The following is a 16036-nucleotide window of genomic DNA, read 5'->3' as shown; positions in this document are numbered from 1 at the left end:
GGATTTCACGAGTTAAGGTTAAGTTCGTTTTTAATTAAAATACTTGAGAGATGTTATGGTGACAATCTTCACTATAAAATTTCAAAATAAGGATGTGGTGTAATGGGTTTATGCGTTTATAAACTATTGTTTTGACATGAAATGCCTTTGTAATGAATACCTTCAAGTAATATTTTCCCAGGGACAAAGCACTGGGAAATGCTTATCTAGTGCAATTCACTGACAACATTTCAGACACAAATTTAGAGGTAACAGGAGGGCTTCATAATTCAAAACACCATGTTTTGTTATTGCTGTTGTAATTTATAGTTTTAGTAGAAAAAGTTGTCATTATTTTCTGAGGGAAACATTATCTGACCTTAATTATCACATGTTTAATCATTAGACATATATTTATTTTGTATTTAATCTGTCCAAATATTGAACAATATTAACTCTAGGCTACTTCAAATGCCAAAGAACAGCAAGAGATAAACTGTAGAATTATTAGGTTTTGAATTTTGGGAAAACTTTACAATAGGAATGGATAGCCTCTGAAACATTATTTTATTAAAACTCAGATGGAAATAAAAGCAAACAAGTAAAGGTGTCCTTAACAGAGTCTATCACATAGTTTTTTTTACATAAGAAAGTATTTTAAGTATTTTGATAAAATAACACGTACCTTTAAATATGCATTTGCTGGTCCTAAATTCTATAGTATAATACATGACAATTTGAAAAAGAATATTATCTTCCAATAAACTCTCTCTTCTAATTTTACTTTTGGCTTATCATTGATGAGCTCTGCCTCACCTACAATCATTATTTGTTTCAGTTATTGCAGTTTTTTGTCACACTTGAGAATAAGAAAGCTATATGTAGCCATGTCCTTTAAACAATACCAGAAAAATAAACTCGTGATAGAATATCTTTTATAAAATGCTTTATTTAAAAAACAAATTTTCAGTCAGTTGACACTTGAGACTTATTTTTTAAATCTTCGTCAGAAAACATTTTGCCCTTTAATTTATAATTAATCTGATTACTTAAAAATGTATTTACTAAATCATCATTTCATGCCAAATAAAGACATATTTACTTTAGTAAAAGAGAGGGTTTATAAGTATATTAAAATATTTTAAATGATCACTATAGTACTTCTAGATTATTTTCCTATAAGTCATTTATAATAAAGGAAAAAGCATATGTAATATTGATTAACAAAATAATATGTTTTGATAATCACATTTAAAGAATTTTGGAAAAAATATTAAATATTCTTGATGTAGTATTCTTTTTAATCTCTTTTCTACAATACTTGATTTTGGGTAATTTAACTAAGCCTCACTTTCTTTATGTGTTAAATAGATATCCAAAATACAGCAGACAGTGAAATATTTAGTGAAAAAATATGCCGAAAGCACATAGCATTATACCAGCATATTTAATTGTGAAATAAATTAAAAACATCATGGATATGGAAAATAATAAATATTGACCTACACAACATATATTTAAAAGGTATAATTTGTAGTTTAAAATATAAACATGGTAACATTTTCATTAATGGTGCAATAAATTAAAGACAGTATTTGTTAGAGAAAATAAATGACATGGACATATGTTTATTTAGATGATGGTGATAATGAATGTTAAGAGGCTCAGTTAACAACAAGTATGTAATTATAAACTTAAATGAAACATTTATGGATTACTATTACTTAAATATTTTGGAAACAATTTTCTTCCAATTGCAATAAAATTAGGCTTTGTAGTTTAAATAATCTAACTTTCCCTTTAATGTATAACCTGAAAAATTGAGCTGTTCAATATCTGTGTTGTTATTTATTTTGTGGTTATCATGATGATAGCTTATATTTCAACACGTGCTAAATGTTAGGACATAAATGTCAGAAGATAATTGTGTTTGTTTGAAAGCTTGTTCTCACACGGGAATAAAACGTTGTTTTAGAGTTTGGATTTTCAAATTTGATTTTACATGTATCAGTGATTAATAAGCTTTAAAATGTTACCTAAAATACAGTCTACTTTAATTCTCAGAGCATCAATTCCTACCTGAAAAAAATATTATAGGACAAGTTTTGAAGCTCTTTCTTGCAATCATAATCTATGAAAATAAGGTGGGTACACATTTCAGTATGGCGTCACATGATCATTCACTCACCTTTTAATCATGAAAAAATCAATTCTAAGCTGACCTGAATTGTCCTGATAAGGGAGTTAACAGCAGCTAGAAAATATTGGGGGTAAACTTAACTTCAAATCAACAAATATAAAAATATTTTATAAATTACTGGTTGTAATATAAAAGAAAAAGAGGGGGAAAGTAATGTATCCATTAATAAATTATACCTGAGGAAGTTAAGTGATAGAAGTCTAAAAAAATTTTCTGATAATAGCAGATTCTTATTGTTTATGTTAACTTAAAATTTATCATATGGAAAGTAAATAAAATTTCTTTCAATTTATTCAGAGTATTAAATTAGAAATTTTGATATATATGTTGAAAATATTAATTTACTATGTGCACTATTTTCTTTTTTTTTTTTTTTTTTTTTTTTTTTTGAGGCGGAGTCTCGCTCTGTCGCCCAGACTGGAGTGCAGTGGCGCAATCTCGGCTCACTGCAAGCTCCGCCTTCCGGGTTCACGCCATTCTCCTGCCTCAGCCTCCCGAGTAGCTGGGACTACAGGCGCCCGCCACCTCGCCCGGCTAGTTTTTTGTATTTTTAGTAGAGACGGGGTTTCACCATGTTAGCCAGGATGGTCTCGATCTCCTGACCTCGTGATCCGCCCGTCTCAGCCTCCCAAAGTGCTGGGATTACAGGCTTAAGTGTGCACTATTTTCTTAATGTTTAGAATATAAAATCACTTGAAACTCAGCAGCAACGAGATTATTTCTAAGATACTATTTAATTTGAAAGACTAATCCAATTAATGTTGAATATTTATGACAAAATTGTAAACAAATATTTATCACTTTTAATAACAATTACTTTTTGAATATTATTAAAGTAAAAACTTTTATTTGGGGTGACCTCAAGGCATCCTCCATTTAATTCTAATGGAAAAGTGTGCATATGTGGTTCTCTGAATAGTTAGTGTGTAATTGCTCGTCTCTAGGACATTTTTGTTTCAGCTTTCAGAGTCATTAAAATAATAAATCAGATTTTTCTGATACTCTTAGAAATTAAAATCTTAGTAGTAACTGTTTCAACATATGTGTGAGAAAAAATTAACTTACTTATGGTCTCATCACATGGCTCCCTTCCCTCTAAGGAATAGTTTAAATTACAAAAGTTATAAACTAATTTTACACAGTTTATTTAATTTTAAATTGTAACATTTTCTGTCATTCAAAAGTTGCAAGTAATAATTATTACAAAAAATACTACAATAGAAGGAATCTATAGTGTACATGAGATCATTTATTTGTTGAGCAAAAAGAGAGTTCTGCAGAGTTTTTCATTTATTTGTTCTCCTTTAGTAAATTTATAGGTTTTAGACATTATAAAAATGTATGCTTTTAAGACGGGGAGGTGTCTCAGTCAGCTTGTGTTGCTACCAAAGAATACTTGAGACTGTGAAATTTATAAATAAAATAGTTGTATTTGTCTCACTGTTCTGCAGACTTTACAAGAGGCATGGCCTAGCATCTGCTTTAGGTAAGTCTCAATATGCCGCCACTCATAGTGGAAGTTTAAGGGGATCCGGCTGGTACAGAGATCACATGACAAGAGAGAGAAGCTGGGAGAGGTACCAGGCTCTTTTTAGCAGCATCTCTCCAGAGAACTAACAGAGTAATAATTCACTCATTACCATGAGGACAGCACCCAGACATTCATGAGGGATCTTCCCCATGACCCAAACACTTCCCATTAGACCTCAAGTCCAACAGTGGGTAGCACATTTCAACATGAGTTTTGGGGGACAAACATCCAAACCATAGCATTTCTCTTCTTGTCCATCAAATCTTGTACCTTTTCACATACGAAATATTATCATTCCACTCCGATTATCCCCAAAAGTTTTAAATTGTTCCTGCCTCAACTTAAAAGTCAAAGTCTCATTAGAGACTCAAGGCAAGTTACAGCTGTTATCCTAAAAACAAAAAACACATTATTTATTTCCAAGATACAAAGATTATGCAAGCATCGGGTAAACATTCTCATTCTAAAAGAGACAAACTGGCCCAAAGTAAGAGGTAACAGGCCAAATGCAAGTCCAAAATCGAGCAGGAGAGACATTAAATCTTGACACTCCAAAATCATCTCCTATAACTCCATGTCCGGCATCTGGGGCACATCAGTGTGAGAGATGACAGGTGGGCTCTCATGGTCTCATGGTTTTGCTTGGTGCAGCCCATGTGGCTGCATTCAGGGATTGAAATTGACCGCCTGCAACTTTTCCAGGCTGAGGTGCAGACTGCCAGTGTTTCTATAATTCCAGGGTCTGGAGGGCAGTGGCTCTGCTCTCACAGTTCCACAGGGAAGTGCCCTAGCAGTTATTCTTTGTGGTGCCTCTGCCTAGACTCCCAGGCTTTCTGACACATCCTCTGAAATCTAGATGGAAGCTGCCAAACTTCCACCACTTTTGCATTGTGGGCACTTGCAGACTTAACAAGATGTGGAAGCTGCAGAGGCTTACTACTTGTGTCCTCTGGAACAATGGCCTAAGCAGTACCCAGGGCCCTGTAAGCCACAGCTGGAGCAGCTGGGATATGGGGAGCAACTCTCCAAAGTAGCACAGGGAAGTGGTTCCTTGAACCTGTCCCCCAAAACCATTTTGTCATTCTAGTCCTCTGGGCCTGTGATGGGAGGGGCTGCCTCCAACCTTTCTGAAATTGCTTTTTCCCATGATCTTGACTATTAGCATCTGGATCCCCTTTAGTCATGCTAATTTATCTAGTCAGTGACTGCTCCACAGCATCCTTGGATTCTTCTTCTGAAACTGTGTTTTCCTTCTCTACCACATGACCAGGCTCAAATTTTCTAAAATTTTATGCTCTGTTTCCCTTTTTACTATAAATTCCACCTTTAGTCATTCCTTTGCTGCTGATATGACTACAAGCTGTTAAATACAGCCATATCACTTCTTGAGCACTTTACTGCTTCGAAATTTCTTCCACAACATACCCTAGGTCATTGCTCTTAAGTTCAGCCTTCCAGAAAACCCCAGAACATGGACAAAATTCAGCCAAGTTTCTTCTCTTTTTTTTGGCTGTAGTGGAACAAGGGTGACCTTTGCTCTAGCTCCCAGTAAGTTCCTCATTTTCATCTGAGACTTTGTTGGTATGGCCTTTCTTGTCTATATTTCTATCAACATAGTGGTTATAATCACTTGAGCAATCTCTAAGAAGTTCCAAAAATTTCCCTCATCTTGGTTTATTTTTTGAAGCCCTCCAAACTTTTCCAACCTTTGCCCATTACCCAGTGCCAAAGCTGCTTCCACATTTTCAGGAATCTTTATAGCAACACTGACTCTCAGTATCAATTTTCTGCCTAAGTCTGTTTTGTGTTGCTATAAAGGAATACCTGAGGCTAGATAATTTATAATGAAAACAAGTTCATTTGTCTTACAGCTCTGAAGTCTGTACAAAAAGCAGTGCACCTGCATCTGCCTCTGGTGAGAGCCTCTGTCTGCTTCTTCTCATGGCAGAAAGTGAAGGTAAGCCAGCATGTGCATAGATCACATGGTAAGAGAGGAAGCAAGAGAGAGGGAGGATGTAAGTACATAGAGGGGACTCCAGGGATTACAGTAATTTAATAAAATTGAGCAATCAGCCTGTTTTACAGCCTCTGACCCTGTAGCTTGTTACTTTCTAAAGGTTGTATGACATAAAGTTACCTAGTTTGTTAAAACTAGTTTCTGACAGATCCCAGCAACTTATAGATACACTGAAGTAAACTGTGCCAAAGTCTCTACTCTGAGAAGAGTTATAGCTTCATTACCATAATATGTGATCCATGTGCTAGCAAGATGACTCACTGTGTCTGTGCAACTGAGACCCCTTTTCTACATGCAATGATGCACCCTCTCCCCTCTCCATCACCCCATAAACCCTCCTGTCACTTTCCCTTGGGGAGACACTCCTTTTGAGAATACTCCCAGTGGCCTCCTTTCTTGTGCCAAGAATATATCTCCTATTGATCAAAATCTGCATTCTCATGGAGAATCATTTGTTACTTGCCAGGATAACAAAACGGGGATTTTTTTGATAACAGTGGGAGGGGCCAGGCTCTTTTTAACAACCAACTCTTGTGTAACTAATAGAGTGATAACTCACTCATTACCATAGGGACAGCACCAGCCATTCATGAGGGATCTGCCCCAGTGACACAAACATCTTTCATTAGGTCCCATCTCCAACACTGGGGATTAAATTTCAACATGAGGTTTGAGGGATGAATGTCCAAACTACAATAGGAGGCATACACATCTTATTTCCTTATAAAATTATCTATGCAGTTTAACTTTGAATAGACATCAATTCTTAGGAAACTCTAACTTATTTTTACTCTTAGAGTATTACTGTCAAAATAATTCCTTAGAATTACAGGTTCAAATTCCTCCTTGCCCAAATGTGGACACTGCGGTCCAATGAAACTTAATATACTTCCCATGATCAAATAGTGAACTAATGTTAGTCAAAAGTAGGATCCAAATAAAGAGACACATTGTCAGGTCTCGTGTCCTACTAACATCGGCAAACATATATTTATGCCTTTAGTTGATAAAAATAATTTTTCAATTATCTTTTCTAAATTTGATCCATACACTTGCACACAAAATACCACACACTGTAACATATTCAAAAACTATTTCAACAATTGTATTCTCTCTTACATCAGTCCATTTTCCCTCTCTTCTGGATCATACCTATGAGCATACAAACGCGCCTGACCTCACTCTCTATGCTTGCCTTTTATTAACTTACCCACCTTTGGCTAAAAAGTTCTTTTTTAACTGATACTTAAAAATGGACGTCGGTCCTTTAAACATTTTCTCTTTGCCAGCTGATGTTACAGTATGCTTTCTCAAATAGAGGATGCTGGAGAAACATTGTAGGAGAAAAGATTTTGCTTGCTGGTTTAGGTGTATCCACTCAACAGGTTCTTGTAGTGAATGCAGCATCTCCAGTGCCTGCCTTCTGCAGTGCACTGTGGCGAGTAGCATCTACCTAGTCTCCCTCTTAGAGGAGTTTGTAGTAGAGTGTCCCCAGTAGTGGAATCGAGGGTATGCTGTTCAAATTCATAAAAACAGACTGGTTAAGAGAAGAGTGTTGGGAATGAAGTTTGTGGTACAGAGTTCTGGTGAATATGAAGTGTGTAGTGCTCCTAGGAAAATAGTAGTAGTTAGGGCATTTATTATAACAACATTCATATATTCTGCTATAATGAAGAGGGCAGATGAGCCTGCGGTGTATTCAATGTTGAAGCCTAAGACTAACTCTGACTCTCCTTCTGTCAGATCAAAGGGTGCTCAGTTAGTTTCTGCTAGAGTGGAGATAAATCATATCATGGCTAGAGTCCATGATGGTAGGAGCAGTCACAGGACTTCTTGCATTGTGATAAGTGCATATAGGTTAAATGAGCCTCGTATCAGTAGAACTGATAGCACGATAATGGCTAGGGTGACTTCATATGAAATTGTCTGGGCTACAGCTCGTATGCACTGATTAGTGCATATTTTGCATTAGATGCTCATCCTGATCATAGAATAGAGTAGACGGCTAGGCTTGATATGGCTAGTATAAATGTGAGGCCTAAATTAAAATCAATTAGGGAATCTGGTACAGGGAAGGGAGTTCATAAGAGGAGAGCAATAGAAAGGGCCAGGGTTGAAGCAATAATATAAAGGGTAATAGAAGATATTGAGGGCCGTAAGGGTTCTTTGGTGAAAGGTTTTATTGTGTCAGCGAATGGTTGAAGCAGCCCATAGGGACCTACAATGTCAGGTCCTTTGCATAGCTGTATGTAGCCTAAGATTTTTTGTTCGATGAATGTAACGAATGCTATAGTGAGTAGAGTGGGAATAATCAGTGGTAGAAGGTTAATTATAGGCATGTTGTTAAGAAGAGGAATTGAACCTCTGATTATTAAGTTTTAAGTTTTATGCAATTGCTGGGCTCTGCCATCTTAACAAACCCTGCTCTTGGATAGGGTGTGTGATGATGTGTTAGATTGAGATAGCATCGTCTATGGGGACCCTGGTTTAATCAGTGAAATTGTGAAGTGGACCCTGGTTTTCTTTTCCTTTTGTACTCAGAGAAATGTTAAATAGACAGAAACCAACCTGGATTACTCCAGTCTGAATTCAGATCATGGAAGACTTTAATGGTTGAACAAACGAACACTTAATAGTGGCTATACCATTAGGATGTCCTGATCCAACATCGAAGTTGTAAACCCTAGTGTCGATATGAACTCTAGAATAGGATTGAGCCGTTATCCCTAGGGTAATGTATTCCACTGATAAAATTATTGGATATCTATCTATCTGTCTATCTATCTATCTATCCAAATTTGTTTGGCTTACTGCGGTCTTAGTTTAGGTTGTTTGGAGGTTGAACTATGCTCCTAGGTCATCCCAACCAAAATTTTTAATGTAGGGACAGTAGACTAGCGCCTGTAGGCTTGTTTGAAGTTTTATTTGCATTAATAAATTAAAGCTCCATTGGGTCTCCTCGTCTTATTTATTTATATCTGCCTCTTCATGGATAGGTCAATTTCACTGATTAAAAGTAATAGACAGCTGAACCCTCATGTGGCCATTCATACAAGTCCTTATTTAGGAAACAAGTGATTACGCTACTGAAAAGAAATGTGGTACATTCCAGATGGGTTTTAAGCAATTTCTGCTACTGCAACATGTCGGCGACTTCGCTGCTGGTGAACAACAGCTGTTCCCTCTTAAAGCTCTGGGAGCTGGTGCTGGTAGGAGGGCTCTTCCTTGAGTGTGGCAACTCGCTGTTACAGGTAGGAGCTGCTTCTCATGTCTTTTATTTCTGTGTTAGAGTTCTGTTAACTTCTAACTTTACAATTATTTCTTATTCCAAATACAAATCTTTGCTATAGTTAATTATTCTTTATATAAACATTTCTTGTTGAAATTTCAGTTGTTTGTGTTTCTTTTTATTGAACCTAATTAGCTAAATTCAGCTACCTATGGCCTAATTTTCTGTCAATTTTTGCAGGTTTAAAGATTCTGTATTCACTCTATTAAATTCCAATATTCTCATTTTTGCTTGGCTCTATTGAACAGAACAGACATCTCTCAGCAGCATTTTATTTAGCAGATCACTCAATCCTCTGTGATGGTTTCTTTCCTGAAATCCCAGGATATCAAGATCTTTTTGTTTTTATTTTATTTGAGTAGTTACTCCATTTTAGTTCATGTTCTTTCTGCTTTTTCTTTCTAACTTTGTAATAATGAAACTCCAGAAATTCATCCTTAGTCCTCTTCCCTTACCTCTCTATACTCACTATTTTGGTGATATCATTTTATATTAAGTCTTTAAATTATGTCTGTATGCTAACAGACTCCTAATTAATATCTTCTGGACATCCTTCTACAACTCCTGAATGATTCATTCAACTGTCTACTCAATATTTCCTCTTAAAATATTGGCCAGGCACAGTGGCTTATGCCTGTTATTCCAGCACTTTGGGAGGCTGAGGTGGATGGATGACCTAAGATTAGGAATTCAAGACCAGCCTGGCCAACATGGCAAAACCTTGTCTCTACTAAAAAATAAGAAAATTAGCTGGGTGTGGTGGCTGGTGCCTGTAATCCCAGTTACTTGGGAGGCTGAGGCAGGGAGAATTGCTTGAACCCGGGAGGTGGAGGTTTCAGTGAGCAGAGATCATGCCACTGCACTCTAGTCTGGGGGACGGAGCAAGATTCTGTCCACCCCCCAAAACAGTAGCTTAATTAATTAATTCAGTTATCTAAAATCTTAAAATCACTTGAAAAGTTCTTAATGATTTAAATGGCTTTTGCTTTATTGCAGTTGTTTCACAATATTTCTTTTTCTTATAAATTATTATATCCTGTATTAATGTCATCATTTTTATATAAAATATACATGAATAAAAATGAAATTTCCTTTAATATTTAATTGAGAAAAATAATTGCTCTTGCACTTTGTGGCCTCTTGGTAAATGTAATATATATTAATCTGTATATGTAAAATTGCTTACAGACCATTTTAATTTTTAAGTTCAGTTTTTTTTTTTAAAGGAGTGAACTTTGTTTTTCTGCTATATTACACTACCAATGAAAATGTAGGCCGGGCGCGGTGGCTCAAGCCTGTAATCCCAGCACTTTGGGAGGCCGAGGCGGGTGGATCACGAGGTCAGGAGATCGAGACCCTCCTGGCTAACACGGTGAAACCCCGTCTCTACTAAAAATACAAAAAACTAGCCGGGCGCGGTGGCGGGCGCCTGTAGTCCCAGCTACTGGGAGGCTGAGGCGGGAGAATGGCGGGAACCCGGGAGGCGGAGCTTGCAGTGAGCCGAGATCGCACCACTGCACTCAAGCCTGGGCGACACAGCGAGACTCCGTCTCAAAAAAAAAAAAAAAAAAAAAAAAAAGAAAATGTAACAGTATTTTTATGTAGCCAATCTGTTGTTTTAATACACTATCAAATTAGGTATTAGAGGAACTTTGATATATTAATATTTTATAAATTTACCTAATAGAGTGACAAGATGAGATAGTACATTTTATTTAAGTTTGCCTTCCCCTTGTCCATTCAATAAGGGATTTTTAGTCAAGTCTGAATCAATATGCTCTAATAACTCTTTATGGCAGTGTTCTTAGCACCCACTGTTAGCTCCATTGTCACATACAAGTATAAAGATTTCTCTCACATTCCAAACAAATAACATATGAACAGATAGGATAAATACCTAATGTAGATGATGGGTTGATGGGTGCAGCAAACCACCATGGCACATGTATAGCTATGTAACAAACCTACACGTTCTGCACGTGTATCCCAGAACTTAAAGTATACATATTTAAAAAAGTAAATGAAACTAAACTTGCTAAGACCAAGAATAAACTTGTATTTGTTTACTCAGTAAAAATTTGAGTATTGTCTGTGCCAGGAACTTTTGAAAAGATCTTTACATTTGTATTTCTCAAAAATATAGTTGTAAGAAGGGAAATAAAACACTAAACTAAGCAAGAATATAGTACCTTAAAGTAATAAGAACAGTAAACATTTAAGTTGAAAGGTGATTAATAAAAAGACTTGATCATGATGGGTGACTACCTTCTAGTCAATCTCGATTGAGGGGTGGAGTGGGGTAGTTCATCCTAACAGGTAGGAGGATGTTATCAGTAATTTGTTATAGTATTCACATGAATAACAAGATAATTTTTAAAAATTTTCTCTAGACTATGCACCTCCCTTTAGTGTTTCCCCTTTCACGGTGTGTGCCTGCCACTATGATCCTCTCCCCTTTAAATGCAGTTGCTTCTAGATTCCAGAATCAGTTGGTACTAACAGACTATATAGCCCTCTTCCCTTATCTCTCTATACTCACTATTTTGGTGAATATCATGTTATGTTATGTATTTAAATTATGTCTACATGCTATCAGCATCTTAATTAATTCATTCTTGCCATCCTTCTACAAGTCCTGAATGATGCATTTGACTATCTACTCAAAATCTCCACTTAAAATATTAAAGTAGTTTAATTAATTCAGTTTTTCCAGAATCTTAACATCACTGGAGAAGGTCTAATGATTTAAATGGCCTTTGCTTTATTGCAGATGTTTAACAGTATTTCTTTTTCTTACAAATTATTATACCCTATATTAATGTCATCATTTTAATATATAGACGAATAAGAAATGGAACTTCCTTTAATGTTTAATTGAGAAAAATAACTCTTCTTGCAGTTTGTGTCCGCTTGGTAAATGCTATGTATAATATTCTGTAGCATGTTAAAATGCTTATAAACTAATTTGATTTGGATAACCGTGACTTCCTCAAGAAATAGAAAGAAGTTCAGTGTGGCTGAAGAATGCTGACAGCTGGCAGGATATGAGTTCAGATAAGTAGTCTTGGGGTAATTGATGTAGGGCCTCGTAGGACATTTTACACTGTTGGTGGGATTATAAACTAGTTCAACCATTATGGAAAACAGTATGGCAATTTCTCAAGGATCTAGAACTAGATGTACTATATGACCCAGCCATCCCACTACTGGGTATATACCCAAAGGATTATAAATCATGCTGCTATAAAGACACATGCACACGTATGTTTACTGCAGCACTATTCACAATAGCAAAGACTTGGAATCAACCCAAATGTCCATCTGTGACAGACTGGATTAAGAAAATGTGGCACATATACACCATGGAATACTATGCAGCCATAAAAAAGGATGAGTTTGCATCCTTTGTAGGGACATGGATGCAGCTGGAAACCATCATTCTTAGCAAACTATCACAAGAAGAGAAAACCAAACACCGCATGTTCTCACTCATAGGTGGGAACTGAACAATGAGATCACTTGGACTCGGGAAGGGGAACATCACACATCGGGGCCTATCATGGGGAGGGGGGAGGGGGGAGGGATTGTATTGGGAGCTATACCTGATATAAATGATGAATTGATGGGTGCTGACGAGTTGATGGGTGCAGCACACCAACATGGCACAAGTATACATATGTAACAAACCTGCACGTTATGCACATGTACCCTAGAACTTAAAGTATAATTTAAAAATTAATTAATTAATTAATTAATTAAAAAAAGATTTTGTCTTAAGAGCATAAATCTTGTCAAGTAGTTAATTGGGCACTTGAATCTGTTTTTCAGAAGAAATTTAGGCCTAGAGGTACATTTTTTATACTGTGTTTCTACATAGCATTTAAAATTATAAAATTAAATGATATTTTCTCCACAAAAAATATAGTGTTCTGGGGCGCTGTAACATCAGAGAGTAGAACAAATTAGCAACGACAGTTGAGCAAGAGTGACCAAATCAACTGTGTCAAATACAATTGAGACTGGGAGAAAAATTACACCATTGAGGTATTTGGTGATTTTCACTAGTGCAAATTATTGAAGTGGATTGAAGAGAGAATGATGGTTATGTATAAGTACATTTAATAATTATAAAAAGTAACTACATATTATGTTGGAAAGGCAACAGAGAGCTGGAACAGTTGGTGAAAATGAATATGACTAGTTTTGTGTGTTTGAAAAAACAGAACTTCATAAATTGATTGGAATTAACCAAAATAGATTAAAAGTTGATAAAATTGATAATATAAGAAGTGCTCATTGAAGTAGAGGAACCCCTTTGGCAAGAAAAATGGGATGCAAAATAGATACAGTGGAATCAACCCTTGATTCAAGCGGAAACACTTAATATATTGTAACAAAAATAAAGACTTTCAGATTATGTTCCAAATTCTTCTCCGTTCTTTTTGCTATGGCAAAGACAGTAACACGTATATGTATGAGTTTGTGCATGTGAATGTCCTTGCATATCTTTTATTATATTAATACCTCTGCTGACTTAAAGCTTGCTAACAAAACTCTTCGTATTTTCTTAAATTTTAACTTGAACTATGAATGTCACAGGAGGGCTAAATGATCATGAATCTAAGTATTATTTAGGATAAATTTATTGATCTTAGAAGCATTAAATATTGTCTATGTGTTTCTCTTTTAATGGTACTGTTTTTAAATTTTCTTTTGGAGAAAAATAATCCTATTCCTTTTTTTTTTTTTCATACTGCTGCAATCTAGCTTTGTAGAGAAGAATATCTCAGTAATGATGGCCTAGTATAATCATTAACTAATCAGACAGCCAGCAAATCAAAGGAGGGAAGATACATAGTCAAATGACTGTTAATGGATTGTGTTAGTGGGTTTCATTATTTTCACCTTAGTCATTTGTATGAAAATAAGAGTTTTAATTTTTTCCTTTGTAAGATAACATACAGAATACATTAAACAGTGAGGATTTTTGCAGTTAGGCTTGGAGACACTTACCAAAGAGTAGTTTGGACAGGTAAAATCAAGAAAACATATAAATGTCTTGAGTGTAATCTGCTCTGTATATTTTACACTATGATTTGAAAATGCTCTTTTTATACTGATTTAGTCTTTGTAACTGTTTTTATAAATCAGATTTTTTGTTGTTGCTATAATTTTTATGGTCATGAAGAGTCCGTATGTCACTGGTATCTGATCAATAGTCACTTTTCCAATGAAAAAGGTTGGAGACCTCACCCTTCCTTCTTGTACTGCTATTACTACCACAGGTAATCTTTTGTAATAATGTATTCAGTTTTACACAGAAAGACTTAAATCATGTAAAGTAGAGGCAGCATCTGTCTTCTAAAGTTACATACTTGAATGTCCTTGTTATTTTATTGTGCTTGCTATTAGATTAACAATAATATATTCTTCTAAATCTAGGCGATATTCTATTATTTCATTGCAAGCTTTTTTTTCTTCTACCTTTTGCTACAGAAAATAAATATACATGCACATAAACACTCACAAATACACACACACATTGCTATATATTTCCCTTAAGAATCAGCAGGTTTTTTGTTAGGAAGTTTGAAAAATATGTGTGTAGAGGGAAATTTATAGCACTAAATGCCCACAAGAGAAAGCAGGAAAGATCTAAAATTGACACTTTAACATCACAATTAAAAGAACTAGAGAGGCAAGAGCAAACACATTCAAAAGCTAGCAGAAGGCAAGAAATAACTAAGATCAGAGCAGAACTGAAGGAGATAGAGTCACAAAAAACCCTCCAAAAAATCAATGAATCCAGGAGTTGCTTTTTTGAAAAGATCAACAAAATTGACAGACCGCTAGCAAGACTAATAAAGAAGAAAAGAGAGAGGAATCAAATAGTCGCAATAAAAAATGATAAAGGGGATATCACCACCGACCCCACAGAAATACAAACAACCATCAGAGAATACTATAAATGCCTCTACGCAAATCGACTAGAAAATCTAGAAGAAATGGATAATTTCCTGGACACTTACACTCTCCCAAGACTGAACCAGGAAGAAGTTGAATCCCTGAATAGACCAATAACAGGCTCTGAAATTGAGGCAACAATTAATAGCCTACCCACGAAAAAAAGTCCAGGACCAGATGGATTCACAGCTGAATTCTACCAGAGGTACAAGGAGGAGCTGGTACCATTCCTTCTGAAACTATTCCAATCAATAGAAAAAGAGGGAATCCTCCCTAACTCATTTTATGAGGCCAACATCATCCTGATACCAAAGCCTGGCAGAGACACAACAAAAAAAGAGAATTTTAGACCAATATCCCTGATGAACATCGATGCAAAAATTCTCAATAAAATATTTCCTTTTGTCTTAAAAGAGAAAAGCAATACCGGCCTGGAGCGGTGGCTCACGCCTGTACTCCCAGCACTTTGGGAGGCTGAGGTGGGTGAATCACCTGAGGTCAGGAGTTCAAGAATAGCCTGACCAACATGGCGAAACCCTGTCTCTATTAAAAATACGAAATTAGCCGGGCATGGTGGTGCAGGCATGTAATCCCAGCTCCTCAGGAGGCAGAGGCAGGAGAATCGCTTGAACCTGGGAGGCAGAAATTGCAGTGAGCCAGGACTGTGTCACTGCACCCCAGCCTGGGCAACAAGAGCAAAACTTCATCTCAAAAAGAAAAAAAAAAGAGAGAGAGAGAGATAAACACTACCAATTCTGAGCTAGGAAGCAAAGTTTATCTGTATATCTCCAACCTTCTAAATAATCTCTGACAGTGATAAAACTGAATTCCCCTGAGCACCTTTTGACTTGATAATATGTAGAATTATATTCTCTTGATTTTTAAACAACATACTTTTACATTTTAAGCCATTCATTAGAAAATAATATAGCAAAAATCTGATACTTATGGGTATTTTTAAAATTCATCTATAATAAATATTTAAGTACATACTACAAATAAATATCTAATGAATTCAATTAAAATCAGTGGAAATAATTGTTATAAAACATTTAA

The 16036-nt window shown here is 35.7% G+C and overlaps 1 protein-coding gene across 2 annotated transcripts in view; it reads right to left on the bottom strand.

Moving 5' to 3' along the window:
- Window positions 1-16036, bottom strand: part of KLHL1 (kelch like family member 1) — a 456085-nt gene that overhangs the window by 169493 nt on the left and 270556 nt on the right. The gene's annotated exons all lie outside the window — the stretch shown is intronic.

Source organism: Trachypithecus francoisi, unplaced genomic scaffold (genome assembly GCF_009764315.1).
Source record: "Trachypithecus francoisi isolate TF-2019V2 unplaced genomic scaffold, Tfra_2.0 Lachesis_group18, whole genome shotgun sequence".
NCBI lineage: Eukaryota > Metazoa > Chordata > Mammalia > Primates > Cercopithecidae > Trachypithecus > Trachypithecus francoisi.
The sequence above is the reverse complement of the archived record's forward strand: the minus strand, read 5'-3'. Positions and strand labels throughout refer to the sequence as shown.